A 13,232-nucleotide genomic window follows, 5' to 3' on the forward strand; every position below is an offset into this window, starting at 1 on the left:
GTGTGTGAGTGAGAATATGTGCGTGTGTGTGTCTGTGTGAGTGAGTTGTGCGTGTGGGAGTGAGAGAATGTGTGTGTGAGTGAGAGAGTGAGTATATGTGTATGTGTGTATCAGTGAGAGAGAGTGTGTGTGTGTGGGAGTGAGAGAATGTGTGTGTGAGTGAGTATATGTGTATCAGTGAGAGAGTGAGTGTGTGTGTGTGAGTGAGTGAGAGAGGGAGTGTGTGTGTGTGTGTGCATGTGGGAGTGAAAAGAGTGAGATTGTGTGTGGGAGTGAGAGTGCGTGTGTGGGAGTGAGAGAATGTGTGTGTCAGTGAGAAAGTGTGTGTGCTTGTGTGTGAGAATGAAGTGTGTGTGTGTCTGGGAGTGAGAGGGTGTGTGTGTGCGTGAGTGAGAGTATGTGTGTGTGTCTGTGAGTGTGTGTTTGGGAGTGAGGGTGCGTGTGTGTGGGAGTGAGAGAGTGCCCGTGTGGAAGTGAAAGAGAGGGTAAGTGTGTTCGTGTGTGCGAGTGTGTGTGTGTATATGTGTGGGATGAGAGAGTGTGTGTGTGGGAGTGAGAGAGTGTGCCTGTGTGTGGGGGGGTGGGGTTAGTGAGAGTGTGCGTGTGTGTATATGTGTAGGATGAGAGAGTGTGTGTGTGGGAGTGAGAGAGTGTGCCTGTGTGTGGGGGGGGAGTGAGAGTGTGTGTGTGTGTGTGAGAGAGTGAGTGCGTGTGTGTGGGGGAGTGAAAGAGTGAGTGTGTGTGTGTGTGTTTGGGATTGAGAGACTGAGTGTGTATGGGAGTGAGAGAGCAAGTGAGTATGTGTGTGTGGGGCGGTGAGAGTGTGTGTGAATGTGAGTGTGGGACTGAGATTGTGTGTGTGTGGGGGAGATCTGTTTGTATCCAGGAAACTGTCCCGCTCCTTCAGGAGTGAGCTGATCCCAACAGCGGCCTTCACTTGGGAAGGCGCCTCCTGGCACTTTGATGCAGTTGGCTACAGTAGGATGTGGCGTGCAGGATTTTGTCACCAGCTGATCGGGAGAAGCACATTCTGCAGGTAAATCCCTCACCCTAGCATTGAGGCACAGCCAAGTCAGTCCACTTCAAGCCTGCATTCCCCCCTGGCAGAACAGTGAATTCTGCTTTTCAACTAATGTCTTTTCTTCCTTTGTGTTATCGCAAGTAGGAGCGAATCAGGCAATGGCCTCTATTATAATAGTTGATGTGGCTCTCACATTGCAGGCTTTTTGCTAAGGTGACCCTTGCTTGAAAAATAGTGAAGATCACTGGCCTAGGGTGTTGCCCCCTGCACCTGTGCAGGAGACCCCCAGTAGGCAGGAGCCCTCAAGGCCCCACACCTCCAAAGGACACCTACTACAGTCATCCAAGGTAATGAGGCATCACATTGAGCAGACTGCCTCCACCTCAGCTGTGATGTTGGGGTTGCACTTGGACGTAGCAAAAGAAAAAGAAAACTTAAAAAAGTATGAGCGCAAAAATGGCACAGGTGATTTAATTATGTTTTGGACTTGTAACTATAAGCACAAGAAAGTGTAATTTATATATTCATGTGTACTTATTGATAATTTTTGGAGTTTGTCATTGTACAATAGTTAACGGTCAATGCTGTCCATGTTTAGCACACTTTGATTGTTCCAGAGGAGATAGGGACATGGATAGTATTGCTGAATGAGATGTGTTGCATTTTTGTGCAATCTTTATTCAATGTTCATATGAATTGTCACTTCTGTCATCATTCTGTGGAACATAACTTACATGCAAGCACAACTGATCCCTTTTCTGTGCACTCAAGAGATTCATTTAGAATACTCTGAATGGGTATAAATGAGGCAGTTGCAATCAATGCACTTTCAAGATGGTGCTGGATCTGAATAATTGGGCAAGTTAGGTCGTTAGATTTATGTCCAAGTGCCACAAAAATGTCCTTGGTACCAGCACTCATTAGCGAGTGTGTATGACAAAGCTCCACTCCCCAATTTATTCTGTGGTAGAGGACACAGGTTTACAGTTAATTCCGTAAGGGAGGATTGTTTTAATATTTATTCTTTTGTGAGATGTGGACAGCACTGGCAAGGCCAGAATTCATCGCCCATCCCTAACTGCCCTTGAATTGAAGTGGCTTGGTGGACTGTTTCAGTGAGCAAAACAAAAACAGAATTACCTGGAAAAACTCAGCAGGTCTGGCAGCACGGCGGAGAAGAAAAGAGTTGACATTTCGAGTCCTCATGACCCTTCGACAGAACTTGAGTGAATCCAAGAAAGGGGTGAAATATAAGCTGGTTTAAGATGTGTGTGTGTGTGTGTGTGTGTGTTGGGGGGGGGGTTTGGGTGGGGGGAGAGAAGTGGAGGGGGTTGGTGTGGTGACACCTTAACACACACCTTAAACCAGCTTATATTTCACCCCTTTCTTGGATTCACTCAAGTTCTGTCGAAGGGTCATGAGGACTCGAAACGTCAACTCTTTTCTTCTCCGCCGATGCTGCCAGACCTGCTGAGTTTTTCCAGGTAATTCTGTTTTTGTTTTGGATTTCCAGCATCCGCAGTTTTTTTGTTTTTATCTTTTTGTTTCAGTGAGCAGTTACGAGTTTTTTTCACTGAGGATCCATCCATCAAGCTGGACTGGAGCTTCACAAAGCTCTGAGATCTCTAAGTTTCACAACATGAATGTGGTGTGACAGCTCCTTGGGAAATAAGCACAAACCTGCATTATTCTTCTCCTGTGCTCACACACCAGTTGGACATTCAAGAAGTAAAAGCCTTTGCGATTCACAAATGCAACTGGCTGTTCCCAGGGAGCTCAGATGGCCACATGAGTGCAGTCAATGACCCCTTTCACTCAAGGAAACACAGCAATGACACCAAACATGGCTGACCTTGCTGCCTGGCTATGTTCATTGGTGGGGAAGTAGACAAAGTCATTGGAATGATGGAATAGGGCATCGGTCACCTCCTTTTTACACCTATGTGTGGCAGTCTGTAAGATGCCACTTATGTCACACATCATGCTCTGGAAGCTACCACTGGCATAGGAGTTGAGCATCAAAGCCATGTGGCTGCAAGTCTTGATGCACAAACTGACATTTCTAGTTTACCATTTCCCGACATGTCTCCAACATTGTCTGTCTTGTCGTCAGGAAGCATGGATGCGCCAGTGCCTATCTTTGCTGATGCCATCCCTGGATGGCTGCATCCGAACCACTCTCCCTCTCTAGTGCTACCTGCTGTTGGCATTGCAGCCTCTGTTGTTGACCAGCAAGAGCTCTCCTTCTTTGCATCCTCTCATCTTGCTCCCAAGGCTGCAGGAATATCACGTGAATGAGACCCATGGTTACTGCAGTAATTGCACTGTGTAAAGAAGGCAGATGTAGAGATGAGAGCATACTCATTCATGGTTCTTATCCATGAACTAATGATCAGGGAGGGAGTCAGTTAATCAGCCAATTGTATGCACCCAGAATTCTACCCACCCAAGACTGTGTTCCTCCCACTTCAATTGACATTCCATTCAGAGAAGCTGCATTTTGAACAACACCCTAACTGTGGCTTGTTACATTTCAGAGCCGCTCCTGTGCCTTCCAACCTTCTCTTGTCAGCCTCACGATTGCCCCCATCACCTTTGACCTGCCCAACATGACCGTTCGCCTTCCCTCTGTGGCCCTTGAACTTCTCTCCCAGTACCCTGGGCTCTATCGCCATTTCTCTTAACATGCCATCTCTCCCCCTATGCCACCCAAATGCCTACTCTGACCCCGAACCTCCCCATTGTCCTCCTCAATTCTTTTGGCCGCTCTCGTGACCACCCTATGAAACTTTTGAATACCTGACCCTTACACTGCACTTGGACTTTCCCCCCCTACCAAATCCAACACCCCTCCCACACCCCCCGCCCACCCACCCCCCCCAATGACTTTTCCTTCAACCACCCAGTGCCCTCAATTCAACCCATAAGATCATAATACTGACAGCACCAACCCCGCCCTTTAGGGCCATCACTCACCTTACGATCCCTGCCTGGAACTGCCACCCCCATAATGGACTACCACACCCAGGATGTTAGGCCCTTCCCTCCTCTGCACCTAACTGTATCCAAATACCACCTTAGGTCCTCCTTCCCTCCTTCAAACCTCCCTGCATTCAAATGTCTACCTTTCCACACACGCCCCCCAGTGCCACAGAGTTTAATATGGACTCACCTTAGACACAACTGCACAAAGCCAAGTGCTGTGCCTTACCTTTAAATAGCAATGAAATGGGTGCTGTGAGATTCTCATGCACCACGGACTTTATCTTGAAGGTAGGGCTTAATTTAAAACAGTTTCACACTAATGAGTCTTCATGGCATGCAAACATATTACTGGTAGGAACCCACCACAGGACAGTGTGAGGCTCAACACGCCACAGACATGCCACTGACTTAATCTCTACATCTCAATCCACCATCGGAAAATCAAATTTTGCTTCCCATCTCATTCGGTCACCCAGCATACCACCATTCCTGCTCTTATAGGATCTATAAAATCCACCCCTAGATTTCTCTGTTGTAGTAAATATATGGACCCAGCATTTGCAGTAAAAATAATGGCGAGGCTACCAACACTCACCATTATTGAAGTGAAAATGAGGCAGCAACTTCCGATGACCATACATATCCAGTTAAATGCAGAAATCAGAAAGTTGCTAACAATAAGATAAAAGCAAAAAACTGCGGATGCTGGAAATCCAAAACAAAAACAAAAATACCTGGAAAAACTCAGCAGGTCTGACAGCACCTGCGGAGATGAATACAGTTAACGTTTCGAGTCTGAATGACTCCATCAGATCTAAGGGAAAAATAGAAAAGAGGTAAAATATAAGCTGGTTTAAGGGGGGGTGAGACAGGTAGAGCTGGATAGAGGGCCAGTGATAGGTGGAGATTGCCAAAAGATGTCATAGACCAAAGGACAGAGGTGCTGACGGTGGTGATATTAGCTAAGATATGTGCTAATGGTGACATTAAGGGTAGAAAGCAGGACGAGCAAGGTAAAGATAGCCCTAGTGGGGGTGGGGTGGGGGGAAAGGGATCGAAATAGGCTAAAAGGTAGAGATAAAACAATGGATGGAAATACATTTAAAAATAATTGAAACAGGTGGGAAAAGAAAAATATATATAAATTATTGGAAAAAGGGGGATCAGAAAGGGGGTGGGGATGGAGGAGAGAGTTCATGACCTAAAGTTGTTGAACTCAATATTCAGTCTGGAAGGCTGTAAAGTGCCTAGTCGGAAGATGAGCTGCTGTTCCTCCAGTGTGCGTTGAGCTTCACTGGAACATTGTAGCAGGCCAAAGATGGACATGTGGGCATGAGAGCAGGGTGGTGTGTTGAAATAGCAAGCGACAAAGAGGTCTGGGTCATGCTTGCGGACAGACCGAAGTTGCTAACAATGTTGCCCTACTCCTTGAGAAACTGTGCTATATCTCAATTACACTCAACATTGGAACACATGAATTGACATGATTTTACATAATACATACATCTCAACCCGCCTGAAAAAGTTAAGATAAAAGCAAAGTACTGCGGATAATGGAAATCTGAAACAAAAACAGAAAATGCTGGAAAAATTTAGTAGGTCTAACAGCATCTGTGCAGAGAAAAACAGAGTTAATATTTCGAGTCTGTATGACTCTTCTTCAATTAAGGCCTGCCCAACGTGACATGCACCAGGAAGCGCTATGCACTCCTTGTGCAGGCGGGGAGGGATTCCCTGAGCCAGATGTGCGCTCTTTCACGCATGCATGTGAAAGAGCGCACAGATCTCCCTGAGGCAAAGTGCTGCCTCAAGGAGATCAGTGTTTCTTTTAGAAAGATAATAAACGATGAGAAAAATTTTATTGACATGTCCCCTCATGTGACACTGTCACATGAGCTGGGACATATCAATTACTTTTTTTAAAAATGTAACACAAATTTTAAATCCCTCATGAAACCTCATCCGTGGATAAGGTTTCATGTTTTTTCTGAAGGCTGCCTGGGCTCTTTGCCTGCCCGCCAAGCTTAAGGTTGGACGGGCAGCTCCGTTAATTATTTTAATTGTTAGTTAAATGGCCTTAAAGGCCTTTGACAGTTTGGTGGGCATGCAGCCCGAACGTACAGGACGAACACCTGACATCACTCTATGTCATTTTGTGCCTCGGTGAGCGGGCCCTACTGCCGCTCGCCGAGCCGAAGATTCTCCCCAACATTTCCCACATTAAACTCCATTTGCCAGATCTTTGCCAACTCACTCAACCTATCTATATCCATCTGCAACCTCCTCATGTTTTCTGCACAGCATTCTTTCCTACCTATCTTTGTGTCATCTGCAAATTTAGCTACAATGTCTTCACTCCCCTCATCTAAGTCATTGATGTAAATCATAAAAAGTTAGGCCCCAGTACAGATCCCTGAGGGATGCCACTCGTCACATCTTGCCAATCAGAAAAAGACCCATTTATGCATACTCTCTGCTCTCTGCCAGACAGCCAATCTTTTATCCATGCCAATATGTTTCCTACTTACACCATGCACGTTTATTTTTCGTAATAATCTTTGATGTGGCACCTTATCATATGCCTTCTGGAAATCCAAATACAGTACGTCTACAGGCTCCCCTTTATCCACTGTGCATGCTACTCCTTCATAAAGCTCCAATAAATTGGTGAAACATGATTTCCCTTTCACAAAACCATGCTGATTCTTCCCAATTGCCTTGAGCTCTTTTAAGTGCCAGCTATAACCTCCTTAATGATCGATTCTAATAACTTCCCCATGACAAACATTAAGCTAACTGGCCTACAGTTTCCTGTTTTCTGCCTCCCTCCCTTCTTATATTTGCTACTTTCCAATCTGATGGAACCTTTCCAGGATCTAGCGAATTTTGGAAAATTAACACCAGTGCATCAACGACCTCATTAGCCACCTCTTTTAAGACCCTAGGATGTAGTCCACTGGGACCCGGAGACTTGCCAGCCCACAGCTCCATCAATTTGCTCAATACCATTTCCCTAATGGTTTCAATTTCACCAAGTTCCTTTCTCCCGTTCACCTCCAGATTTGCAGCTATTACTGGAATGTTTTTTGTAACCTCCATAGTGAACACTTGTTCATTTCTTCCGCCATTTCGTTATTATCTACTATTAACTCCCCATTGTCACTCTCTAGAGGACCAACACTCACTTTACTTACTCTTTTCCTTTTTAAGTACCTGTAGAAACTCTTGCTACCCATTTTTACATTTCTAGCTAGCTTCCTCTCATACTCTAATTTCTTTCTCCTGATTAACCTTTTATTAATTCTCTGCCATTCTTTATATTCTTTCCAATCATCTGTCCTGCCGCTCTTCTTTGTGGAGTTGAATGCTTTTTCCTTAAGTTTGATACTTTCCTTCACATCTCTAGTTAATTACAGATGGTGGGTCCTCCCCTTAGAATTTTTCTTTATAGTAGGAATGTACTTATTCTGAATACTCTGAAATATCCTCTTAAATGTCTGCCACTGCTTCTTTATCGATCTGTCCTCTCGCCTAGTTTCCCAGTTCACTTCAGCTAGCTCAGCTTTCATCCCCACATAGTTGCCCCTATTTAAGTTTAAGATACATCACACTTCTTTATTCCTGATGAAGAGTCATATGGCCTTGAAACATTAACACTGTTTCTCTCTCCACAGATGCTGCCAGACCTGCTGATTTTTTCAGCATTTTCTGTTTTTATTTTTTTTCCTCTCTCCATTTTCTTTGTTTTTACATGATTTAGCACTGGAATAATTATTCTAACTGAGGCTTCCTGGTTCAAACTCTGTGCACCTTAGGAAAGATGCTTCAATTTAATTGATTAAGGAGATACACAGTTGCTTTTCCTGTTCATGCTGCTCACAGATTCCCTATCAGTGCTGTACTGAAATGACTTTCTAATACCAGCAAATTCCGAAAAAGAAATCCAATAGAAAGTCAGAGAGAAAATCTTGTAAATACTCATCAGATCTGGCAGTACCTTTGGAGACAGAAAGTGTTTCAGGTCGATAACCTTTCATCCGAATGGGGAAAGGTTAGAAAGCATAATAAGTTTTGAGCAATGGGAGGGTGGGAAAAAGAACAAAGGGGAGGTCTGTGATAGGATTGAAAACAGGAGAGATTAAGTGACAGAAAATGAATAGTTAGTCATGCAGGGCCAATGAGAGTGGTGATAGGACAAGAGAAAAAACAAGGAAATGAAAGATGTTCCTGAGCAGGTGTCTCATGGTCCGAAAGCAAAAACAAGAGATGTCCCACCCAGAAGCCAGGAAGGAAAAGCATGCTATTCCATCCAAAAAAATAGGAAGGAAAATATATATATTTACATCAAACTGGCTACTCTATAAAATTATTTTTTTTAAATAGACAAAGACTTTTCCCTGACTAGCCATGACTCATACCAGAGGAATTTCTAACCTTCAGAAACCAGTAGGGACCTTGTTATCTTCAAAGAGGCTCTAAAACAGGCCCCATTGACTGAAGAATATCAAATTCCCACTGGCATTGCCCTTAATTGGTAGCAAATTTCTATGCCAATTAATAGCTTATAAATGTGAAAATCTTAACTTTAATCACTTTCTCCCTGGAGGCAGGTTTCTGACCCGAAAACAAAACTGATTCCCACCTTCGTGGTGAACATTCAGCCCCTTGCATCAGATGGAACGAAATAGTGCACAAGATTAAGGGGAAAAAAGATTAAAAGGAAAATCTTTCATTTCTAAGTCCATGTCCAGAAATCAAATGCCAGCTGTTAAATTATTTTGAAACTCTTGAAAATTGCATTTATGTTCTCCTTAACTGCAAAGATCACTCAAAGCGTTCCTTACCTACCCACTAAAAGCTGAAGAAATTCAGTAAGATAAAAGTAATTTTGTAATAAGCATAATGAAAGCACTGAAAGCCAGTTGATTCCTGCAAATGATGAATATACAATATCTTTTGATAAACACTAAGTCTCAGAAACACAAGACAGGTAAGTACTATTTATAGTGGGTGTTTTTGTTTATTTTGTTGAATGCAATTTTGTTGTTCATGTTTCTGATTAATCCTTTAATCTCATTTTACACTGATGCATTTTTCTATGTTTTAACACAGACCAAAAATTATTTTATGCAAATGTATTTGCAATAGATTACATTGTGCAAAATCTGAGATCTACTGTTTATAGTAGGTATGGCACAAGATCCACTGAGCTCAGTCCAAAAATTGGCATAGGGTCTATTAAAGACTTGGATCATCAAACTTGGTTACATTACACTTGTTTCCTTCATCTAAGGCATTGATAGATTGTAAATAGCTGCGTCTCAAGCACTAATCCTTAAGAAATCCATTAATTACTTGAATGCCAACCTGAAAGTAACCAGGTAAAGAGATGGAATTCATTAGTGGAAATAAATTAAAAAACAAATTGTATATTTTTTTGCCTTACTGATGAAATATCTGAGTAGAGAAATGTATAATAGTTGGACCCTGGATAATCGATAGAATCAAAATCAAAATCAGGACACTGCAAGGAGAAAGGTGCCATAGTGCCTGAAAGAGTAAAACAGGGCAGACCTCATGACATCAACTGAGACACTGAAAATGACAACAGCACATCCTGCCCAGTCAATCCTGCAAAGTCCTTCTTATTAACATCTGGGGACATGTGCAAAAATTGGGAAAGCTGTCTGACAAACTAGTCAAGCAACAGCCTGACATAGTCATACTCACTGATTCATACCTTACAGCCAATATTCCAGACTCAACCATTACTATTCCTGGGCATGTCCTGTCCCACCGGCAAAAAGGACTGACTGGAGGCAGCACAGCGGTATACAGTTGGAAGGGAGTGAATCAGAATGTACTCTGGGTGGGGGACTTCAATGCTCATCACCAAGACTGGTTTGGAAGCACTACTATTGACTGAGCTGGCCAAGTCCTGAAAGACATCTGCCAGACTGGGCCTGTGGTAGGGCTGAGGGAACCAACAAGAAAGAAAAACTCACTGGATACACCACCACCCCCCCCCACCCCCCACCTCACTCACCCCCACCCCTCATGAAGTTCTCAGATAAGGTTTGCATGGCAATTGCCTGGGATGTGCAAACTTCCCATGGGAAATTGCCCAGCACTGGGGACAATCTGAAAATGCAACTTAAATCACAAACTTCTAACTGTGTTACATCAATAGCTACCCAGAAAATGTTAGAAGAATTAAAACCTCTTCTAACTTCTGGCTAATCATTATACACACCCACACCAACCCCCACAGGACTCACCCCACACTCCCAGAGGACTCCCCCCACTCCCTGATTACTCCCCCCATGGGACTTCCCCACACACCCACCCCCACCCATGGGATAGTGTCCTAGGTCCAACCATCTTCAGCTGCTTCATCAATGACCTTTCCTCCATCATAAGGTTAGAAGTGGAGATATTTGCTGATGATTGGACAGTCTTCAGTGCTATTCGCAACTCCTCAGAGACTGAAGCAGCCCTTTTCCTGAAGTAGGGAGATCTGGAAAGCATTCAGACTTTGGCTGAGAAGTGGAAATTAATACTCACCCCACTCAAGTGCCAGGCATTGACCATCCCGAACAAAAGAGATTCTAACCATCCCCTCTTGACATTCAACAGCATTACCATCACTGAATTCCCACCATCAACACTTTTAGGATTACCATTAACCAGAAGCTTGACTGGACCAGCCACTTAAATACTGTGTCTGCAATAGTAGGTCAGAGGCTGTGAATTTTGCAGTGAGTACTCACTTCATGACACCCCAAAGCCTTTCCACCATCTACAAGGCACAAGTCAACTGTGTAATGGAATACTCTCCACATGCCTGGATGAGTGCAGCTCCAACAACACTCGAGAAGCTTGACACCATCTAGGAGAAAGCAGCCACTTGATCAGCACCCCATCCATCACCTTAAATATTCGCTCCCTCCAAGGCTGATGCACAGTGGCAGCAGTGTATACCACATACAAGATGCATTGCAGCAACTCCCCAAGGATCCTTCGGCAGCACCTTCCAAACCCCAGATCCCAACCACCTAGAAGGCCAAGGGCAACAGACACATAGAAACACCACCACCAAGCCACACACCATCCTAACATGGAAGTATATCACCGTTCCTTCACTGCGGCTGGGTCAAAAATCTAGAATTCCTCTCCTAACAGCACTATAGATGTACCTACAACAGATGAAATGCAGCAGGTCAAGAAGGTGGCTTACCATCACCCTCTCAAGGATAATTAGCAATGGGTAATAAATGCTGGCTTTGCCAGCAATGCTCATATTCCATGAAAGGAAAAAAATCATCAATTGATGTCTGTGAAGTACGAAATCATTATTAAACAAATTATGTTATTATATGGTTTTATTTGCTAACACAGAAAAAGGTTTGCAAAATGTTTTTTCATTAAAGCAAACAGGAAGTTACGATGACAGCCAATTTGAAGTTAAAATACTTAACACATAAGGGGGAAAAATTCTATATTAGCTGGCCTGAAGCAGATTTCCTACAGAAAGAAGCAGCTAACCTGCCCTTCTCCTGCTCCTAGGAAACCTGTCCTCCTGGTAGAGTCAGAGACATTGATTTATTATGATCAAATATGCGTGCCAATTGAGTGCCATTTTTCATCTTGCTGCAGTATAACATTGCAAAAAAAAATTTAAAGTTTCCCAAGATACTGAACACTAATTTCAGTAAATTTGAACCCTCCCTCCAAAACATTTAGCCAGAATTCCAGTGACATCAGGCAAGCGTCCCGATGTCACTGCGCGCCATCGCAATATCTCGTTGGGTAGGCGGGCGCACGATGATCTCCGATGCGTGCCCGCCATTAAATAACGGGCCACTTAAGGCCCCTGAGGCGCCAATCGACAGCGATTTTTCAGCAACCGTGCAATTGTCGAGTCGGTGCAACGGGCAGGCGGGTAGGACACATTTGTATAAACCTCATCCACGGGCGGGATAAGAGGGCTCAGTGGGGTCGCGAGTGTGCTCTGTCAAATATTGATTTTTCAAAGTTACTGATATTTGCCTGTGTGCTCTGCAATATTTCAAAATGCATGCCAGCTGTTCAGACTGGACTCACAACCTTCAGGTCAGCGCTCTGCAGTGAGGAATTATTTTTGGGCTTGCAGGTTTCAGAAAGCCTTCCCTTGGCCTGGGAATGGGAGCTGAACTCTCTTCTGGAGGCACCTCCTCTAAGTAGGGAGGGCTAGGAGGGGGAGGAGGCCAGGAGTGGACATTCAGCCTCCAGGGGAGCTACCTTCGGGAGGACAGGTGCAGGTACAAGGGGAGATAGTTCAAGGCAGGAGGGGCTCCAGAAGACGCCACCATCCTGCTGCCAGGGTATACAGGCAGCAGGATAGCAGCTACCTCAATATGTCTGAGGTGTAGTACCAAAGGAAGCTCCGTCTCTCAAGGGAGGCAGTCAACTATATCTGTCAGATGATTGAGCCTGAGATCTCCGCGAACAATGTGCATGGACACCCCATGCCAATGGCTCTAAAGGTCACAAATGCCCTCAACTTCTATGCCTCTGGCTTTTTCCAGGGGTCAGAGGGTGATCTTTGTGGTGTCTCCCAATGAGCTGTCCACACTTGTGTCAAGCAGGTTGTAGGCGCTCTGTTCAAGCATGCATTGACCTTCATCCACTTCTGTTGGGACGAGGCAAGCCAGACACAGCGAGCCAGAGGCTTTGCGGCGATTACTGGCTTCCCCCACATCCAGGGTGCGATAGACTGCACACATGTGGCCATCAAGGCACCAGCGGGTGAGCCCAGTGCCTTCGTCAACAGGAAGGGCTTCCACTCCATGAACGTGCAGATAGTGTGTGACCACAGGATGCTGATTCTACAGGTCTGTGCAAGGTACCCAGGCAGCTCCCACGATGCTTACATACTCAGACCCTCCCAGGTGCACGCTCAGTGCTTCTTCAGTGCTCCAGCCCGGCTTGATGGATGGCTGCTGGGTGACAAGGGCTATCCCCTTAGAAGGTGGCTCATGACGCCTCACCACCATCCAAGAACAGAATCTGACTAGCGGTACAATAGGAGCCACGCTTCCACAAGGGCTGTGGTGAAGAGAGCCATTGGTCTTCTCAAGATGCACTTCCAATGCCTGGACAGCTCAGGGGGAGCACTCCAGTAACCCCCAGATCGTGTGTTGCCGATAGTGGTTGCATGCTGTGCTCTCTGTAATCTTGCACTGGA

This window comes from Carcharodon carcharias, chromosome 3 (assembly GCF_017639515.1).
Source record: "Carcharodon carcharias isolate sCarCar2 chromosome 3, sCarCar2.pri, whole genome shotgun sequence".
In the NCBI taxonomy this organism is placed as follows: domain Eukaryota; kingdom Metazoa; phylum Chordata; class Chondrichthyes; order Lamniformes; family Lamnidae; genus Carcharodon; species Carcharodon carcharias.